Raw genomic sequence first — 21,660 nt, 5'->3', positions numbered from 1 at the left:
TATTATAAAGGTTTACTTATCCTTTAAGAGTAGTTTGCAGTTCTAAGCAACTTTTCAATTGGTCTTCAAATTAATGCATGGTTGCAAGGGTCATTTGGACCCTAGGCCGGCCCGCACATCCCTAATTTGAATGTGTCTCAAAGGAAAAAATAAAACAAAAAACGTATATCACATAATACATTATATATGATACAAGGTATGTAATTATTTTGATGGAAAGTCCTATTTGGCCTACTTAGAACTGATCTCTTCTTCTCATTGTTCCTTGTGCCAGTGCTTCTGCTGTGCTGGCCTTTAAATATTCATCATGACCTTATTTTCTGCAGATGCAATGGTCGATTTCAAAGGTTTAACTTTTAAGTAATGGCTCTCCCAAATGTGCTGAAAGTATGAGCCGGGCCGAGTGCTGAGTAAGAATCCCCTGGCAGGCAGCTGTTCTCTCCATATTAAGGCTCACCGACGGGAATTGTGTTTCAGTTCTATACATGGGATTCTCTTAGCAAGTGGTTTGGCAGAAAATTCTTTAAGTGTAGGGGGAGGAACTCAAACCGTGACATTGGTCTGCCCCTGTGTTAACCTATGAGCAATGGTTCTGCCATCAAAATGGAACGTTAGAGGCTGCTTGTGCTTAGGAAAGATGTGAGAAAGGTTTCTAATTGATTTCCTAAGCAGAAGAACATCAGAGCAGCCTCTTTCTTTCTCCTGACAACTTCCTTGACTACTTGGTGGTCAGACTGGTCAGAAACTGACCAGCAGGTGGCGCTGTTGGAACAAAATTCATTCATATTAACAGCACATGTATCCCTTAATATCTTGGAATAAAAAGAAAATAAATAATGAATGTGAATTTCAAAAGTGCTTATCTCATCAATTTAGCATTCACTTATTTGTAAGGTTTACTTATCCTTTAATGGTCAGGAATATTATCACATGCTACTTCCATCATTCTGTGCTTCTTAAGGTGGCCATAGACGTAGAGATGTCCAAAGGAGCGGATCTCTCCCCGAAATGCTCCCATTGAGGTAGCCGATATCGGGCTGATCCGATTGTGGGCCCTAGGACCCAACAATCGGATCATAATACATCCGATATGGGAATTCGGATCGCAGGACCGTTTGGGGGCCTTTACTCCACAGAGCTAAAATGCTCATCTTCATTTTTTTTATGTTCTTAAGATATTACCGTAAAATCTTTTTGACCTATTTAGATTTGTTTTTGATTCAACAATGTATTCAGACAGCTTTATACAAATGCCATGCAGAAGTGTGCAAATACTGGAAGCTAAAGAAAAGCTCCAAGCTGGATAAAAGGGTCATCGGGTGAACCTCAAACAAGCAAGACAAGTCCCACTGATAAGACGCCCAACTGCCAAGTAATTTTTAGAGGTACAATGATCACACCCAAACCTTACCCGAACGGAATAGAAGAAAAATCAATTGGCAGCCATGTTATACTACATGTCCCAATGTCCAGAAGCTTTTAATGCATCCTACTAACTTTGGTGATGTTCTTCAGTATCCTTGACATATTATACTGAGGACTTCATGGTCCACTATTTACTTCTAGAAGACAATTCAAGCAGCACTGAAGAAACAATTACAGACCTTCAGAGCAAATGGCTCCACACAATCCATATTAAACATAAAAAAGGAAGATGTGGGACAAGAAGTTGGCCGTGAAAGTACTGTGCAACTTTGGATGGAACTGCTTGATCACATAGCCAAGAAGAACGCACTGGGGAAGAGGTTATCATGGCTCTTCCCTTACAATAATATTAGATTTCCAAGGCAACAGCCATGATAAAAAAATCTATATTATTTGGTTTCTTTGCATTTTAATTAAAGCATGATAGATCTGATTGCCTAACAAGCTTACCTTCAATGTTCCATAGACCTTATGAGGTCAAGGTTCTCTCCAGTATAACTCATTGTATGATATCTTGCGGTTTTGAGGGCCTACTTGTCCAGGAATAAAAGGGGCAATCAAAGCAGAGGCTGCCTGGGGCAGGTAGGTAAGTCATTGTGACAAGTCCCAGATTTTCGTTCTCCAGATATTAGGAAATATGATATTGAAGGTCAACTCCGCACATACACAGTCTGGCTACCAGTCTCAAACTGGGTCTCCTAGGGCCCACCAGAGAACCTGACAACATGATCCCACTCCAGGTAGTTAGTGCCAGATAAAATAGGTTTTTATAAAGGCTCACAGTGGTCTATATATAAGGATGGGGCTGATGGCAATTGTCCTAGTCGGGTCCCACTGGAAGATCTTCTGGTACTCTAGTAGGCCAGTCCAATCCTGTTGGCTGCAAGAACTCAAGACCAGTATAGAGATAAGACTTTATTGAGAAGCACAAGGCATGCCTTAAGTGAGGAAGAAGACGATGACAACTACACCCTCAGCTCTTCCATCGTATTAAACCGCTAATGTCCACGTACAACAGGTCCTTGAGGTTAGTGGTTATCGTCTCTGGGGGAGGTTACACCTCCCAGTGATTTTGAGCTTACTACTCCTTTAATACATATTTTAACTGCCAAGGAGTTGATTCCTTTGTCTGTCTAAACTCTATAAAAAAAAATCTGTTTATAAACCCACAAAATCCTGCAGTCACGTGAAACCCAGATCTCGTATTCAGCAGATTTGGAGCGATATAAAACTTTGGGAATTATTTAAAAAGGCCAGAAAATGAGAGATTGGCCCCCTTCATCTGTGTGCCATTAATAAAGGGCAAGTAGACCTCACACAGGCAGGAGGAATGAATAAAAGATGTCACTTCGCTTTACGACTGATCAATTCCCCGTTCGCCTCCTGGACGCATGAATCAGCATCAGCCTTAAAGGTTGAGCACGTGGAGCAGCTTGCTGTCTGTCATGGGATAAGAGCCCTGGAAATATCTCAGACGTGGAGCCTTGCGGTCGTATATGGAAACAGATCCGAGAGAGAGAGAGAGCGCTTGGGAAATGTGACAGCCCTCTCCCCATGGACGTCAGTCAGGGAGACATCTGCCGCATGTCACACACTTGCTCGGCCGTAATTACAAGAATCGTTCCTAACTGAGCTAAGAGCGTTTCAAAGAAGGAAGAAGTGATTAGAGCTGAGAGATAATGATGGGAAGTAACAACCGAGGGCCATCATTTGGTAAACTACTGTAATGCAATTAGCATTTAAAGGGGAAGTAAAACCAAAAGTTTGATATCACTTAACCAGCACAGGCTGTTCTGCACAGAGACGCTACAATATCTGCATATTTTTATTACAGGGGAAGTATACACTTAGATTAATAAATGGAGTGCATGCTGAAAATACATTAGGCTTATTCTCTGAATGGAGAGGGGTTATCAGTGCTCTGGCCATTTATTTCATTGGCTTGTCAGAACCAGGATTTGAGAGAAAAGGTGGAAGAAATAACAGTAACCATGGACTTTTAGTCATTAAATAAAAGGGGGGGAAGTTTGTTCCACACATTTGCTCAACAAGGGAGATACTGCTCATTTAATCATACTGGGACAGATTTAGAGAAACTGATGATAGAGATAGACAAAGAGAGAGAGAGAGAGAGATAAATAGATTATAGATACAGACATAGAGAGATAATGACATAGATAGTAGTGATGTGCGGGTTGAGAATTTCTCGACCCGCACCGACCCTAACCCGCCCGCTCCCTACCCACATCCGAACGGGCCCGCTGCTCCCCTTTATTTAAAGACCCGCCCCGGACCCGCCCCACGGTGACGTCACAATAGGGGCGGGGCAGGCGGAAGTCTATAAATTCCGGCGCCGGAAGCACTAGAGAGAGAGAGAGAGAGAGAGAAAGAGAGAGAGATGGATGATAAATAGATAGACAGACACAGATTGAGAGAAGAGGCACTGACAGTAACAATAGTGGCACAATATGTAAGAGACTGTCATAGACTGAGGGGAGATGGAGACATAGATTGACAGAGAGAGAGAGAGAGAGAGAGAGAGAGAGAGAGAGAGAGAGAGAGAGAGAGAGAGAGGGAGAGAGAGAGAGAGGGAGGAATAGATAGAGACATAAATAGAGACAGAGATGATAGAGACATAGATTGACAGAGAGAGACAGAGAGAGAGAGAGACAGAGAGTGAGAGAGAGAGACAGAGAGAGAGAGAGAGAGAGAGAGAGAGAGAGAGAGAGAGAGAGAGAGAAAGAGGGAGGGAGGAATAGATAGAGACATAAATAGAGACAGAGATGATAGAGACATAGATTGACAGAGAGAGACAGAGAGAGAGAGACAGAGAGTGAGAGAGAGAGACAGAGAGTGAGAGAGAGAGAGAGAGAGAGAGAGAGATGATAGATAGACATGCAGACAGACAGAGTGATAGATGATAGACACGGACAGACCGGGACAAAGATCAGTGAATTTGAGAGAAAGATGGGAATATGCCTTTAAATGCACAAACCTCCATATCCTTCACTTGTCAAACTGTGGCTTTTATTGAGAAGCACTTTGCTCTTTATTCTCCCTATTCGCATTCTCATAGAGCCAAATGTCAGGATTAGCCTCGTGTGTAAAGAGCTATTAAGTTATACTGGCTTTATTGTGACTACAATAGCATTTGGACTGTAAGCTTTGGGCCCAGCCAGACACCGAATCATATGACAAAGCCTCTGCTGCAGCCTCTCTCTCTCTGTTATTTGTTATAGAAGCTCAGAATAAAGAAAGAAATCCTTCCTGTTAGAGAATGCGTCAGCTCCCAAACCATTTCCCTGAGTACAAGCTGCACGCCGCGTGCTTGGGAGGCCGACCTCAATAAAGGGACAATTGTTCGAGGATTCGCTTGCGTTTAATCTCCACTGTGCGTGCATTTGATACGGTTAATCTGCTCTGTAGCACCCAGCTGTCAATTAGAAACTAATATAGTTTGCAATTCTCCAAACTAGAGAGCAGCGAACAAAATGCTAAATAGTTCAAAAATTAAAAAAAAAACAATCATCTCAGAATATTGCTTTCTGCTTCATACGAGTTTATTTAACCATAAACTTCCCTTTAAGGATTTAAGAAAGCACAGTTGTACTTTAAACTCTTCATTTAAAAGTACAGTAACACAAAAAAGTATGTTAAAGTAATGAAAATACAAGATACTCATTGTACTGCCCTGGTACAAATGGGTTTCATTAAGAAACTCGACTACAATTTAAATAAACAAGCTGCTGTGTAGCCATGGGGGCAGCCATTCAAGCACAGGATACACAGTAGATAACAGATAAGTACTACTATAGTTTATATAAACAAGCTGCTGTGTAGCCATGGGGGCAGCCATTCAAGCACAGGATACACAGTAGATAACAGATAAGTACTACTATAGTTTATATAAACAAGCTGCTGTGTAGCCATGGGGGCAGCCATTCAAGCACAGGATACACATATAAGCTCTGTAGTATACAATTTTATCCTGCAGTGCTTATTTTATCTACTGTGTATCCTGTGCTTGAATGGCTGCCCCCATGGCTACACAGCAGCTTGTTTATATAAACTATAGTAGTACTTATCTGTTATCTACTGTGTATCCTGTGCTTGAATGACTTCCCCCATGGCATAAACTAAAGTAGAGTTTCAGAAGCAAACACACCAGTTTTACTACATTATATTGTCAATCCTTAGAAAAAACTAATATTGTTTGGTGTTACTGTTCCTTTACACAATTACTTAAAAATACAATTTATAAATGCCTTTAGGAAAGCCTCTTCCCCACCACAAAGTGAATCAGCCTTATCTCCAAGGTCCTACCTGCCTATACTGATTATCTGTCCTTGTAACTGACTTTACTGCCCAGTCCATGCGACTTGTCTGTCTGTGACCACCAGGGAATGCGGGAATAGAAATGCATGGCTATTCCAGGAGCACGGCATTCAGTCACAGGCTGCAATTAGATTTAAGAGAGGCTATCTCTGTGGCGCTGATCTTCCTTCTACGCTTACACATTTTTTATTTTATATAAAGTTTCATTGCAACAGAAATTCAGCAAAGTCCTGTATAACTCAGCCTGCAGCCTTGTGCCTTTATATGGTCACAGAACAACCCCTCAGTGACTTCTAATATCCTTATCATTTACAGTAGGGGGTACATTATCCCTTATAATACATGAGTGATACTCAGAGTTCCCTGTATAACTCAGCCTGCAGCCTTGTGCCTTTATATGGTCACAGAACCCCTCAGTGACTTCTAATATCCTTATCATTTACAGTAGGGGGTACATTATCCCTTATAATACATGAGTGATACTCAGAGTTCCCTGTATAACTCAGCCTGCAGCCTTGTGCCTTTATATGGTCACAGAACAACCCCTCAGTGACTTCTAATATCCTTATCATTTACAGTTGGGGGTACATTATCCCTTATAATACATGAGTGATACTCAGAGTTCCCTGTATAACTCAGCCTGCAACCTTGTGCCTTTATATGGTCACAGAACAACCCCTCAGTGACTTCTAATATCCTTATCATTTACAGTTGGGGGTACATTATCCCTTATAATACATGAGTGATACTCAGAGTTCCCTGTATAACTCAGCCTGCAGCCTTTATATGGTCACAGAACCTCTCGGTGACTTTACATCCATAGAATTCTCCTTTAAATGTGACCCTATGTCCCCTGATCCATAATCAGTAACATATATTAACACCGCTATGGAAAATGCCAGAGTGAAAGAGATATAGAGGCAGGAATATACATTTCACTACTACAGAATATCAGCTCTCATGTAACGTATGATTAGCATTTAACACTAGCTTTATATTAATATCTGGTGCATGCTTAGCGGGCCGGCGATCATTAGGATTTTATCATAAGGTTTCTATTTAAACATAAGCCGTGCAGTTTCAACATTATTTCTCATCAATTTTACATTCACTTGTACTAAAGGTTTGCTTATCCTTTAATTTCACTTTATTTCTTTAGTTCTATAACTGAATGCCAGGCAAGGTCCCAAAGCGATGGCCGCCCGATCAATAAACTGAAAGTCAGGCAATTTCACTGTACGATTACGGTTTTGGGTGTTTTAGAGGTCAGTTTTTGGGGTTTTATCAGCAATGTCTAACAAATTGGCACCCTTTGCATTCTGTAAACTTGTACAGGTATGGGACCTGTTATCCACAATGCTCGGGACCTGGGGTTTTCCAGATAACAGATCTTTCCATAATTTGGATCTTCATACCTTAAGTCTACTAGAAAATCATATAAACATTAAATAAACCCAATAGGCTGGTTTTGCTTCCAATAAGGATCAATTATATCTTAGTTTGGATCAAGTACAAGCGACTGTTTTATTATTACACAGAAAAAAGATAATTATTTTAAAAAATTTGGATTATTTGATCACAATGGAGTCTATGGCAGACGGCCTTTCCGTAATTCAGAGCTTTCTGGATAATGGGTTTCTGCTATTTATCTATCATGACTTTTTGATGAATAAACCTAAGGCTTCCCGTGATGTCATTGAATGACTTGGTCTTGTGGGTAACGCTGTTAAAAACAGCATTTAATTGAATCTATGACGGACGGGTCTCCGCCTATGGTGCCAAGAGTCCGGCCCAATTCAATGTTGTTTTATTTATTTATTTTTTGTTTATAACCAGTGTTTGTAACCGATTTTCCATCTATAAAGCTGGCACTGGAAAATCAATACATGATTAGCCTCGTTACTCATGGGCAAGGTTTGGCAAGACCAAAAAATAGGGTTGACAGCACACTTGTGTTTGCACTCTACACTTTGCTCTCTAATCACCAACCCACCACAACAAGTTGTAGACCATCTGTATAGGCATCGCTGGCAACACAAACCAGTACAGCATATGGGACTAGCCAGGTTGCCACCTGTCCGGATTTCACCCGGACAGCCCAGTTTTTGGAATGGCTGCCCAGGTGAAAAGGAAATCCGGACAGGATTGAAGGGAATGAGAAGGCCATCAACCAATCACTATGTCATCGGTGCGTGTGACCCAAGATGGCTGCTTAAACCAGAAGCTCCCTCCTGGTTCAGGTGGCATAGCGCTGGCGGGGGACATTTAAAAAAAATGACTGCTCCCCCCAACCGGAGTGTGGGCTCCTTTGTTTGGGGATAATATATTTTAGCCAAAGGGTGCCCTTTAATAAAGGATAAGTAAACCTTTAAAATAAGTGAATGCAAAATGTTAATATGAATGAATTTTGTTCCAACAGCGCCACCTGCTGGTCAGTTTCTGACCAGTCTGACCACCAAGTAGTCAAGGAAGTTGTCAGGAGAAAGAAAGAGGCTGCTCTGATGTTCTTCTGCTTAGGAAAACAATTAGAAACCTTTCTCACATCTTTCCTAAGCAGAAGAACATCAGAGCAGCCTCTTTCTTTCTCCTGACAACTTCCTTGACTACTTGGTGGTCAGACTGGTCAGAAACTGACCAGCAGGTGGCGCTGTTGGAACAAAATTCATTCATATTAACAGCACATGTATCCCTTAATATCTTGGAATAAAAAGAAAATAAATAATGAATGTAAATGACAAAAGGGCTTAGAATAGCACTCTCATCAATTTTGCATTCACTTATTTTAAAGGTTGACTTATCCTTTAACCTTGTCTGGAGCTCCCTATATATAGATATATAGATATAGTGAAACTGAAAGACAAGAATGATGGTGCCTGGACATCCGAGGTGACTCCACAGGCTCAATGTCCACCCTTCTGATATGTGAAATTTTGTCCAGTAATCTCCCTATGTTGGATAACAGAAAGCTGGTAACATTGGTAGGTTTTCATTGGAGAATGCTTATGCATATATCATTTAGGCTGGACCAACTCCTTTGGAAAGCAATGGGTGAGTTTATGGCAGGCTTATGCCCCATTTACATGTAAAATAGTCATATAGTCCTATCTACAACAATCACCAAACACACTAGAACCTTTACAAATATCCCAACAGATATGAGCCAACAAATTCCCACTGAAAATCTCCGGGGTGAATCTACCGCATCGTCGGATTGGGGACGCGGGACCCACCGGGGCTGCTGCCTTGTGGCCCACCCCAAAGTGCCCTCTGGTCCCCCTCCCCGAGCCGCAAACCCCCCCCCTCGACCTCCTACCGCCCGCACCTACCTTTTTTTTCTTTCAGCCACGCCGAGGGCCAGGGAGGGAGGTGAGGACCAGCGGGGGACACCGATTTTTTTCCCGGTGTCCCGCTGGCCCAGTCCAACACTGATCTACTGTACTCTGCACCCCATACAAACACAGCCGCATCAATTCGCTAGCATTTCACCCTGTTTATATTTTCACTGTCAACAATATTAATATATATATATATACTGTATATGACAGCTACTGTATATGACAGCGGCACCACAAGGGAAATGTTATTTGTATGTAAAACTCACCCGTGATTTTTGCTTTGTACTTGCGATGCTACCGCCAGGGGGTCCAACAAGCCGATTCTACAACAAAAACACAAAATAAAATGAGATAAACATGTCATTCCTTTTATACAATAAATCCCGGCATCAAGAGGGGCTCAACAATAATTGTCTTTTAATCAGAATTATCTGGGAATGGCTGGAGATTGAAATGACATTCTTAACAGCTCACGAGGACTCGTATAAATGGATGAGGGCAACGGAGACGCTGCTTAATTGCCAAATCTGTCCCATTATTGAAGTTATTAATCACTGTGTGTACAGGTATGGGATCCGTTATCCAGTAAGCTCTGAATAACGGAAAGGCCGCCTACCATAGACTCCATTATAATTAAATAATCCAAATTTATTAAAATGATTTCTCTAATAATAAAACAATAGCTTGTACTTGATCCCAACTAAGATATAATTAATCCTTATTGGAAGCAAAACCAGCCTATTGGGTTTATTTGACATTTACATTCTAGTAGACAGTAGACTACTGCTCCATCTTGCCCCACTGTCACTATACAGTCACAGGGTCACCCTCCAGTCCTACTGTCTCCATCATAATCCATTGTGAGCATCTTCTCCTAATGTCCCATCTTTCCCTACTGTCAGCATATTGTCACTATCTTGCCCCACTGCCGCCCTTTAGTCCTATTGTCTCCATCTCAAACCACTGCTACAATCTTGTCCTACTGTCACCATCTTGTCCTTCTGTCACCATCTTGTCTACAATCTCCTTCTTGTCCTAATGAACCCATCTTGTCCTACTGTCTCCATCGTGTCCTACTGTCACCATCTGTCCTAATGTCCCCTTCTTGTCCTTCTGTCCCCTTCTTGTCCTACTGTTCTCATCTTGTCCTAATGTCCCCATCTTGTCCCAATGTCCCCATCTTGTCCTACTGTTCCCATCTTGTCCTTCTGTCTCCATCTTGTCCTACTGTTCCCATCTTGTCCTAATGTCCCCTTCTTGCCCTACTGTATCCATCTTGCCCTACTGTCCCCATACTGTCCTAGTGTCCCCATCTTGCCCTACTTTCCCCGTCTTGTCCTCCTGTCACCATCTTGTCTACTGTTCCTATCTTGTCTGCCATTCCTATCTTGTCCTACTGTCCCCTTCTTGTCCTAATGAACCCATCTTGTCCTACTGTCCCCATCTTGTCCTAATGTCCCCTTATTGTCCTACTGTTCTCATCTTGTCCTAATGTCCCCATCTTGTCCTAATGTCCACATCTTGTCCTAATGTCCCCATCTTGTCCTTCTGTCTCCATCTTGTCCTACTGTCTCCATCTTGTCCTACTGTCTCCATCTTGTCCTACTGTTCCCATCTTGTCCTAATGTCCCCGTCTTGCCCTACTGTATCCATCTTGCCCTACTGTATCCATCTTGCCCTACTGTCCCCATACTGTCCTAGTGTCCCCATCTTGCCCTACTTTCCCCATCTTGTCCTCCTGTCACCATCTTGTCTACTGTTCCCATCTTGTCTGCCATTCCTATCTTGTCCTACTCTCCCCTTCTTGTCCTTCTGTTCACATCGTGTCCTTCTGTCCCCATCTTGTCCTTCTGTCCCCATCTTGTCCTTCTGTTCCCATCTTGTCCTACTGTCTCCATCTTGTCTACAATCTCCTTCTTGTCCTAATGAACCCATCTTGTCCTACTGTCCCCATCTTGTCCTAATGTCCTCTTCTTGTCCTACTGTTCTCATCTTGTCCTAATGTCCCCATCTTGTCCTAATGTCCCCATCTTGTCCTACTGTCTCCATCTTGTCCTACTGTATCCATCTTGCCCTACTGTATCCATCTTGCCCTACTGTCCCCATACTGTCCTAGTGTCCCCATCTTGCCCTACTTTCCCCATCTTGTCCTCCTGTCACCATCTTGTCTACTGTTCCTATCTTGTCTGCCATTCCTATCTTGTCCTACTCTCCCCTTCTTGTCCTAATGAACCCATCTTGTCCTACTGTCCCCATCTTGTCCTAATGTCCCCTTATTGTCCTACTGTTCTCATCTTGTCCTAATGTCCCCATCTTGTCCTAATGTCCCCATCTTGTCCTAATGTCCCCATCTTGTCCTTCTGTCTCCATCTTGTCCTACTGTCTCCATCTTGTCCTACTGTTCCCATCTTGTCCTACTGTCTCCATCGTGTCCTACTGTCACCATCTTGTCCTAATGTCCCCTTCTTGTCCTTCTGTCCCCATCTTGTCCTTCTGTTCCCATCTTGTCCTACTGTCTCCATCTTGTCTACAATCTCCTTCTTGTCCTAATGAACCCATCTTGTCCTACTGTCCCCATCTTGTCCTAATGTCCTCTTCTTGTCCTACTGTTCTCATCTTGTCCTAATGTCCCCATCTTGTCCTAATGTCCCCATCTTGTCCTACTGTCTCCATCTTGTCCTACTGTATCCATCTTGCCCTACTGTATCCATCTTGCCCTACTGTCCCCATACTGTCCTAGTGTCCCCATCTTGCCCTACTTTCCCCATCTTGTCCTCCTGTCACCATCTTGTCTACTGTTCCTATCTTGTCTGCCATTCCTATCTTGTCCTACTCTCCCCTTCTTGTCCTTCTGTTCCCATCGTGTCCTTCTGTCCCCATCTTGTCCTTCTGTCCCCATCTTGTCTACTGTTCCCATCTTGTCTACTGTCCTCTTCATGTCCTAATGTCCCCTTCCTGTCCTACTGTCTCCATCATAATCCATTGTGAGCATCTTCTCCTAATGTCCCATCTTTCCCTACTGTCAGCATAGTGTCACTATCTTGCCCACTGTCGCCCTTTAGTCCTATTGTTCTATGTAGAACCAAGTGATATTTACTCAAGTTAACATTTAATTCCCCAATTATACTTGGCTTGAATATTCCTGACCTCAAACATTCTCCAAGAACTGACAAACTAATGATAATGATCCAGTGATAATCGTATCTAATCATAAATGCAAGCAATGCAGGCTCTAGCATGTGGGAGGTCTACTCTCTTATACCAAGTGCCCTATAAATGGAGCTGAAACGCAGCCAGTTAGGCCAAATGTTCCCTTGTCCTTGGAGAATCATCCATCAGGACGACTTACACAATCGCACTGTGCTTTTGTTGAGAAGAGTCTGGAAATATGCAAGAAAATCAACATTCATGTCAGCTGAATTCTTATTAGTCAGAGCGATGTGAGTCAAATATGCGCATCGCATTTCTTCTTGTAACCCAAGAAGCAGAGTTTGGTGGAAGTATTCTAAAAAGTATTTTCATAGATTGCCCGGCACTACACTACTGTTCTGAACAAATGGCATCTCATCTCATTAACTATGAGCGTAATTTTAGCCAGGGTTTGCCGCACAAAAGACTCGCATAGACTCCAATAGGTGAAAAAAATTTGTCGCCCATCGACTTCAATACATTTGGCGGATTTCGGTTTCACGAAGCTTAACAGGTCACATTTGCCCATCACTACTGCTCATATGTTGAAGTTTTCCCATGAAGCTAAGCCCAGAGCACACTGAGCATGTGCAGTGCCACTGACACTTACAAGATGGCCTAACAAGTTAGCGATGGGGCTCCTGTGGGTAACTTTATAAAGTTTGGCTTTGAATGGCTATTGGCCTGCTGAGCCTCTAGAGGGAGTCATCAGATTCAATATATAAAAACTGTATTTCTAGCTGTATTCATTTATAGTCTTACGGCCTCCTTTAAGGAACCAAAGCAACCAATCCAATGTTAGCTCTGAAACAGCATAAAACCGACCCATTGCATTAACATTTACCCCTGCTTGGTCATCTAAGCTTTTTGATTCTTTTTTAGAGGTACTTGCCCTTTAAGGATGCTATTTGGGAACAGTACGTCCCAGCTATATAGCTCAGGTTCACAAGAAGGTCTAAGCTTTAAGCGTTCATACCTAACATATTTGATCTTGTATCAAGTTATTGGCATTGCTGTTACTTACAGGATTAGTAACCATTAGATGGAATAGGTATTTCTGGCCTGCAAGTCTGGCACCGCTCAATGTGTGAAAACAGCCCGAATTACTGGTAACCGGGACAACTAGAGCCGCACAGTCCCTTAATCTTAAATGTATATCCAGTATGACTGGCTGATCTGCATGGCCCCCTATATCCCAGTCTTCTGTTTTGCCAAACTGTCAATTTTTTAGGTTTTTAACTGTCACCCTTTTAGGAAAGGGAACCCTGAAATTAAGAGAGAACTAAAAAAAAAGATTATGAGGAATGAGGTATTTTAAATACAGGATCCATTATCTGGAAACCCATTATTCAGAAACCCGATCGACAGAATACTTATACAGGTGTAAGATCCACCGTTATCCAGAAAAGCTCCGAATTATGGAAAGGCGGTCTCCCCTAGACTCCATTTTATCCAAATAATCCAAATTATGAAATATGATTTCCTTTTTCTCTGCAAGAATAAAACAGTGCAGGTATGGGATCTGTTATCCAGAAATCTGTTATCCAGAAAGCTCTGAATTGCAGAAAGGCTGCCTCCCATAGACTCCATTTCATCCAAATAATCCTTTAAAAATTCCTTTTTCTCTGCAGTAATAAAACAGTCGCTTGTACTTGATCCCAACTAAGATATAATTAATCCTCATTGGAAGCAAAACCAGCCTATTGGGTTTATATAATTTTTATATGGTTTTCTAGTAGACTTAAGTTAACTTTTAGTATGTTATAGAATGGCTAATCAAAGCAACTTTTCAATTGGTCTTCATTATTTATTTTTTATAGTTTTTGAATTACTTGCCTTCTTATTCTTCCCAGCTTTCAAACGGGGGTCACTGACTCCATCTAAAAAACAAATGCTCTATAAGGCTACAAATTTTACTTTTTATTACTATATCGTTCTATTTCGGTTCCTTTCCTTTTCATATTCCAGTCTCTTATTCAAATCAATGCATGGTTGCTGGGGTAATTTGGACCCTAGCAACCAGGTTGCTCAAACTGTAAACTGGAGAGCTGCTGAATAAAAAGCTAAATAACTAAAAAAAACCACGAATTATAAAAATGAAAACCAATTGCAAATTGTCTCAGAATATCCCTCTCTACGTCATACTAAAAGTTAACTCAAAGGTGAACAACTCCTTGAAGGCATGAAGATCCAAATTACCGAAAGATCCATTATCTGGAAAAACCCAGGTCCCATGATTTCTGGATAACAGGTCCCATACCTGTACAATCGACTGTTTTATTATTACAGAGAAATGATTTTTAAAAAATTTTAATTACTTGGATAAAAATGGGTCCAATGGGAGACCCTAAATGACACTGTTAACACTGCAAATAATTCTCTCTACAATATAAAATGTCATTCCTGAACCAACAAGTGTATTTAGTTGTAATATTGGTGTGTAGGTGCCTCAGCTCATTTTGCCTGGTCATGTGATTTCAGAAAGAGCCAGCACTTTAGGATGGAACTGCTTTCTGGCAGGCTGTTGTTTCTCCTACTCAATGTAACTGAATGTGTCTCAGTGGGACCTAGATTTTACTATTGAGTGTTGTTCTTAGATCTACCAGGCAGCTGTTATCTTGTGTTAGGGAGCTGCTATCTGGTTAACCTTCCCATTGTTCTGCTGAGGGGGGAGGAGGGACGGGGTGTAGTGGTGTAGACCCAACCCTAACCCGCCCCCTCCCGAACCGCACCTCGCCCAGGCCTGCTCCTGCCCTCTTTTTATAGACCCAGTGACGTCACCAAAGTGGCCGGGCAGGTCGAAGTCTATAAATTCTGGTACCGGAAGCTGGCAGTACTTGGTTGGAGAAGAGCTCGACCCGCATCTGCCCTGCGACATGAAGATTTTGTGCAGGAGCAGTGGCGTAACTACCGGGGGTGCGATTGGGCCAGGGCCCGCACCCCCTCAGGGCCCCCCAGCAGCTTGAGTGCCACTGACTTTGGGTGATTCCAGGCGTACGGAGGGGGCCCTGCTGCACGTCCCGTGCCAGGGCCGCCCCCCTCTAGTTACGTTGCTGTACAGGAGTTGGCCCGAACCCGCCCAACACGCGGGTTTCAGGCTGGCCCGCAAATCACTAAGGGAGTGATATCACTCCAACTTGCTGTACAGCAGTAAAGAGTGACTGATATTTATCAAAGCACAAGTCACATGACTGGGGGCAGTTGGGGAAACTGACAATATGTCTAGCCCCATGTCAGATTTCAAAATTGAATATAAAAAAATCTGTTTGCTCTTTTGAGAAATGGATTTCAGTGCAGAATTCTGCTGGAGCAGCACTATTAACTGATGTGTTTTGAAAGAAAACATTTTTCCCCATCATAGTATTCCATAATTGTATTTTTTTTTTTTCAAAATAAGGACTTGGAGAGGGAATCCAGGGTCTCCCGGCGGGAGCAGCAGCTTAGTCCAAATTATCTATCAAGTCTCCTGCTGGCCGGGCTCTTTAAGTAATGACTGGCTCATTGTGACCAAGTACTCACTCCTTCAGCCTGTGCCCATTTATAGACAGACATAATATAGAGAAGCAGAGAATACGACTGAGCCAGGCAAATACTCAGTGACTATGTGCTCTATATACCGCAGCCAGACCCCTACTCCATTCATTGTTCATCTATGGGAATTTCATTAGAGCGAAGATTCCTATGGGCAAAACATTGGTGGGGGGGGCGAGCAGGGACAATCATTAAAAAAATACTCTACTGCGCCCCACAGATTTTTTAAAAAGGGACAATAACTTAAAGGGGAAGTAAAGTCTAAAATAGAATAAGTCTAGAAATGCTGTATTTTGTATACTAAACATAAACATGAACCTACTGCACCACAAGTCTAATCAAAACAAATGATTTATGCTTTCAAAGTTGGCCACAGGGGGTCACCATCTTGTAACTTTGTTATACATCTTTGCAAGACCAAGACTGTGCACATGCTCAGTGTGGTCTGGGCTGCTTAGGGATCGTCATAAATTATCAAAACAGCACAAGTCAAATAATATCTGCCAGAAGCCGATACAGCAAGACTGATTAATAATCAGAATATACAGACTGCACTGGGTCCTGTGTTGTCATGTAATCTAATGTGGATTTTATAGTTTTTGTTTTGTTTTGTTTTGTATTGCAGCGGCTGCAGAAAAAGAAATCCTCCAAATAGAATCCCAGTTTCTCTGTTCAAATCTGGCTCCATGATCTTTGTCCCTGCAGCTGGAGAAAAGGGGATGTAAAGGCAAAAATCAAATCCAATACAAATCTCTACAGTCGCCGACTGCTCTACAGGGAAACAAACAAAGCTGCTTGAGTTCTGCATGGCTGGGAAGTAAGACGGGGCTCCCCCTGCTGTTCATAAGTATGAGTGTTTCCCTGCAGAGCAGTTAGGGACTGTCTGACAATTCCTATCCACAGCAGTAAATGAAGGGAGAATTTCACTGCATACAGTCAGGTTTCTTATAAAAAAACGGTACATATTTTTTAATTAAAGTATTTTGGAGACAGGTTTCTTTTTCATAAAAGATAGTAAACATGGGATTGTATTGTTTTGCCTTTACATGCCCTTTAAGGACAGTGTGTATAATAAAGTAAGATGTGGCCAGGGGAACGAGGACAGTGTATTTACACTAAGGCAAGGGGGCCTAACAATCAGATCATCCCAATTTGGCCCATGGGGAGTCACTCACCAATAACCTCGCCAAACAAGCAGCTCTTACCATGTACCCCGGGTAAAATGAAGCACATACAAGTCCAGAAAACCGATATCTAGAAAACTGCGAATTACGGAATGGCCGTCTCCCATAGATTCCATTATATACTGAATAAAGTACCCCCTCTTGTAAAATATAAGGATATATTATTAGGTTACCCAGGAGTTCCATGACCATACACAGGTCATGGAAAAAACTAGTGGTGAAAAAACTATAAAAAAATAAATAAATGAAGACCAATTGATAAGTTATTTAGAATTGGCCGTCTTATAACATACTAAAAGTTAACCAAAGGGGCGAACCACTGACCCCGGTAAAGGTGGCAACCCTATAGATTTTTAGAATTCGTATACAAATATGGGATCCGTTATCGATAAGGATGCACCGAATCCACTATTTGGGATTCAGCCAAATCCCCGAATCCTTCGTGAAAGATTTGGCCGAATACCGAACCGAATCCGAAAAAGGAAAAAGTGGAAAAAATTCTTCTTTTGTGACGAAAAGTCACGTGATTTCCCTACCCGCCCCTCATTTACATATGCAAATTAGGATTTGGTTCGGCCTGACACAAGGATTCGGCCGAATACTGCTGAAAAAGGCCAAACCCTGGCCGAATCCTAGATTCGGTGCATCCCTAGTTATCGAGAAACCTATTATCCGGAAAGCTCAGAATTGCGGAAAGTTTTATCCAAATAATCTATTAAATCAGGTAAAGGGTTAACATTTTAACTAGCAGCCCTGGCATTTGGTGCATGCGGAAGAATCAAATTCCACGACTGACACCACCAGATGGGGACAAGCAGTTTGCAGCAGCTGGGACGGTGTAAGCCAATACAATGCCTTTACGTGTTCCACCAACAATCTGGAGTGAAATTTCAAGTAGATCTGCCAAATTTTTAGAATCTTAGTTTCTCGCTTCAGTTCATTACTATAGGGGTAGTATTAATCCATATACACAGAGATTAAATGATCTGTAGGCACAGCAAGCATGGAAGCATTTATCTTCGGGCGACTAATCTCCACGAATCTGCCTGTGTGCCCTGACCCTTAAAGCTGCACTTTATGTTTTGGGATTCTGTACCAGCCCAAGACAACCAAAGCTCTTTATCAGGGAAGATCTGAAGATGCCCCAGTTGTTCCCCATATGCTTTTCTACTACTGATGGGCAAATTCATTCGCCAGGCGCGAATTCGGGACAAATTTCCGATTTTCGTTGGTTTCAGAATTGCCGCCGGCATCAATCTTTGGCGCCGGCGGCAATTCTGAAGCCGCAAACAGTTTAGACGTTTACTTTAATTGACTTTAATGCGCGTCAAATGTCGCCGGCGTCAGAATTGTCACCGGCGTCAAAATTCGCGTTTCGAGGTGAAGAGCAACGGGACAAATTCGCCCATCACTATTTTCTACCGATTTACTGGACATGCTCTGGGCTGCTGTCACTTACCTGAGCTTAGGGACCAATATACAGTATATATAAATATACAGGTATGGGATCCCTTATCTGGCAGCCCATTATCCAGAATGCTCCGAATTGCAGAGACTCCATTATAATGAAATAATCCAAATTTATAAAAAGGATTTCCTTTTTCTGTGTAATAATAAAACAGTCGCTTGTACTTGATCCCAATATAATTCATCCTTATTGGAAGCAAAACCGTTGGGTTTATTTAATGTTTATATGATTTTCTAGTAGACTTAAGGTGTGACGATCCAAATTATGGAAAGATCCATTATCTAGAAAGCCCCATTCTGGATAACAGATCCCATAGCTGTACTTTAATTAATCCTTACTAGAAGCAAAACCGGCCTATTGGGTTTATTTAATGTTTACATGATTTTCTAGGAGACTTAAGGTATGAAGGTCCAAATTACAGAAAGATCCATTATCCAGAAAGCTCAGATTTACGGAAAGCCTGCCTCCCATAGACTCCATTTTATCCAAATAATCTAAATTTTAAAAATTGATTCCTTTTTCTGTGTAATAATAAAACAGTGGCTTGTACTTGATCCCAACTAAGATATAATTATTTCTAGGGTTGAATAATCCCTAATTAACACTCACAAAGACACATGAAATAATTCTCTGATATGACCAGTAATAAGGGGTTTCCTCTTAGCACTAAACACCCCCCACCCCATAAAGCCGCATGTAACTCAGTATGGAGTGAGGGGGTCGGCAGATTATTTATGGCACAGCTGTCTCACATAACATGGCACTTCCACCATGAAACCCCCTAATTTATTTTTTTTGCATCCTCCGAAAAGCAAAAAAAAAAAAAAGTCTCGCATTATAAAGACATACCTTCGGAAAAATGATTCCCTTCCGCTGTGTGAAATGAGATTTTATATTGTGCCATTTGGTGATACAGCGGATTTATTGGAGAGCGGAATGAAATCTTACACCGACGCTTTGCCCTCAATGGGGTCGCGACGACTTCACAAAGGGACTGAAAAAAAAAAGCTTTTGTTCATTTCGCTGCTAAAAGGTTTGTTCTCACGCGTTTATGGCTCGTTGGAGGGGGATTCGGTTACCCGACATCCTAGCGGGGTTTCACGTGGGCATTCGGAATAAAGGGGCACTTGTCCAAGGGGAGGGAGAGGCGCTGGTACCCGGGCGCTTCCCCCCGGCCTCGGTCACTAAAGGCAAAGTTATTGTTTGTATCAGGTTTTATTGGGGGAAACAAGCGGAAAAAGAGTCGTTAATAAGCCTCTCGTCTGTTTCCTTTTTCATTAGTGAGAATAAGCAGAGAAAGGAAAGACCCCTGGATAAAGGAGAACTAAAGATGTAGGAAATGCTGCAAATTAGGGATTGTTTCTAGACATTCTAGAGGCAAAAGTGCACCCCTTAGTATTCGTTTCAAAAGTACTTGTGTCTGTGGCCTGTCCTCTGTACCCTCTGTCCTCTCCTCACTCAACCTCTTTATTCTCATAGATCTTTATATCTACTTACTCTATTCTTCCATTATTAAGCATTTTCCTATTAAGAAATAGGGAATGACCATGAAACAGGCCAAATATTTATCAGTATGAGGGACCACTGACACCTGGGCCCACCGGGACTTTTCCTGGTATCCCAGGGGCCCAGTCCGACACTGGTCCTTACTTCTTGCCATAGGACAGAGCTCCTTTGCGGTCTATGCCTGGCAGACAGGTAGGGGGTGGGAAGTAGCATACCATACTATTTTTAGCGGGACAATTCAGATTTTGACACCTCAACCCGCAGTCCCGCGTTTGTACTGAAAAGTTCCGACTTTCTCAGCACTGAACAGCCAGAAAAAGAAACAACGTTTCTAACTCAATTGGCTTTTGGCAGAGAGCCCAAAACAGCCACCAGGTGCAGATAAGATACTTTTGTAACAATTTTGAGATAAGCAAATAAGTAATTATAACAATTTAGATAAGGAGGTCCCTTGGGAAAAGTTATATGCACAGTTTAAAGGGCAATTCACCTTCATTAGCAAAACTGTAATAACTGGAAAATAAAAAACACAGATATATGTTCAAACTTTCATAACCTGCCAAATTTTTGTAAAATGAACATGGTAATTAGGGGGCGTGGTCACAAAATGGGCGTGGTCAAAATAATTTTACCGTACTATGAGCACCTCATTTTTTTTTTTTCTAAATGTTTGGGGTTATGAAGTAGTGATGTTTTCCCCGACCTCCACCTGCACACGCCTTCCCCCTTTCTTTTATAGACCCGCGCCCACCCGCCTCGCCGATGACATCACAAAAGGGGCAGGTGCACATTTATAAAACCGGAAGTCGGAAGCCGGCAGTGTAAGGTTGCAGGCGGGGAGAGAAGTCAGATGAGCTCAACCCCGATCCGCCCGTGACCCGCAAATGGGGGTGTGAGGCCGGCCCGACCCACGCCACAGGGCCATTTGAAGTGCTGCAACACTGCAGCAGGGCACTTGCACTTTTTTTGCACTTTGCACCTTGCCCTGCAATCTGTAAATTATCCCATGGCCACCACAACCCTTAGCAATGATGAGCTGCGTCTATACAGCAGCCCAGAGCCCACTGAGCATGTGCAGTGCCACTGACCCACAAAAGATGCCTAACAAGATCCAAGATGGGGAGCTGCTGGGGACAACTTTGAAACCCTGGATCATTACTGTTATAGGGCTGCTGAACCTCTAGGCTGGTACAGTAAGTACAGTATAAAAATACAGCATTTCTAGCTATATTCATTACAAGGCTTTAGTTCTCCTTTAAGTTGAACTGAATTCATGTCAGAAAAGGATTCCATGACCTTGAATGTGCTGCAGGGGTCACAAACTGTCACTCTCTCACCAGGGAAGCAGAGGAAATTTCCCCAGACAACTTTTTTTTGTACCAGGGACGTTTGATTAAACATGAGAACCCCACGGGGGCTGCGACTGGGTTCGTCTAATATATATTTTTTTAATACATTATATAAATGAGTAATACAATATGGAAATCTGCCGCAGGAAAGAGGTGCTTCAAATATTAAATCAGCCAAAAGCAGCAGCGCTGTAAAACGGGAGGCAATTCCCCTTTAAGGCACTCTGTCCTCAAAACCATGTCTTTGCTTTATTCTACAGGTATGGGACCTCTTATTCAGAATGGGGTTTTCTGGATAATGGAGCTTTCCATAATTTGAAGAAAATCATATAAACATT

At 42.3% G+C, this 21,660-nt stretch overlaps 1 protein-coding gene across 2 annotated transcripts in view; it reads right to left on the bottom strand.

Annotated features, from left to right (window-relative positions):
- tspan9.S (tetraspanin 9 S homeolog) overlaps nucleotides 1-21,660 on the bottom strand; it is a 227,307-nt gene that overhangs the window by 162,663 nt on the left and 42,984 nt on the right. For both annotated transcript variants that reach the window (XM_041587649.1, NM_001093585.1), the window contains 1 exon segment: nucleotides 9,362-9,418. The gene's annotated coding sequence lies outside the window, so the exon portion shown is untranslated.

Source organism: Xenopus laevis, chromosome 3S (assembly GCF_017654675.1).
Source record: "Xenopus laevis strain J_2021 chromosome 3S, Xenopus_laevis_v10.1, whole genome shotgun sequence".
Lineage (NCBI taxonomy): Eukaryota > Metazoa > Chordata > Amphibia > Anura > Pipidae > Xenopus > Xenopus laevis.
Note: the sequence above shows the minus strand (reverse complement) of the source record. Positions and strands in the feature narration are given on the sequence as shown.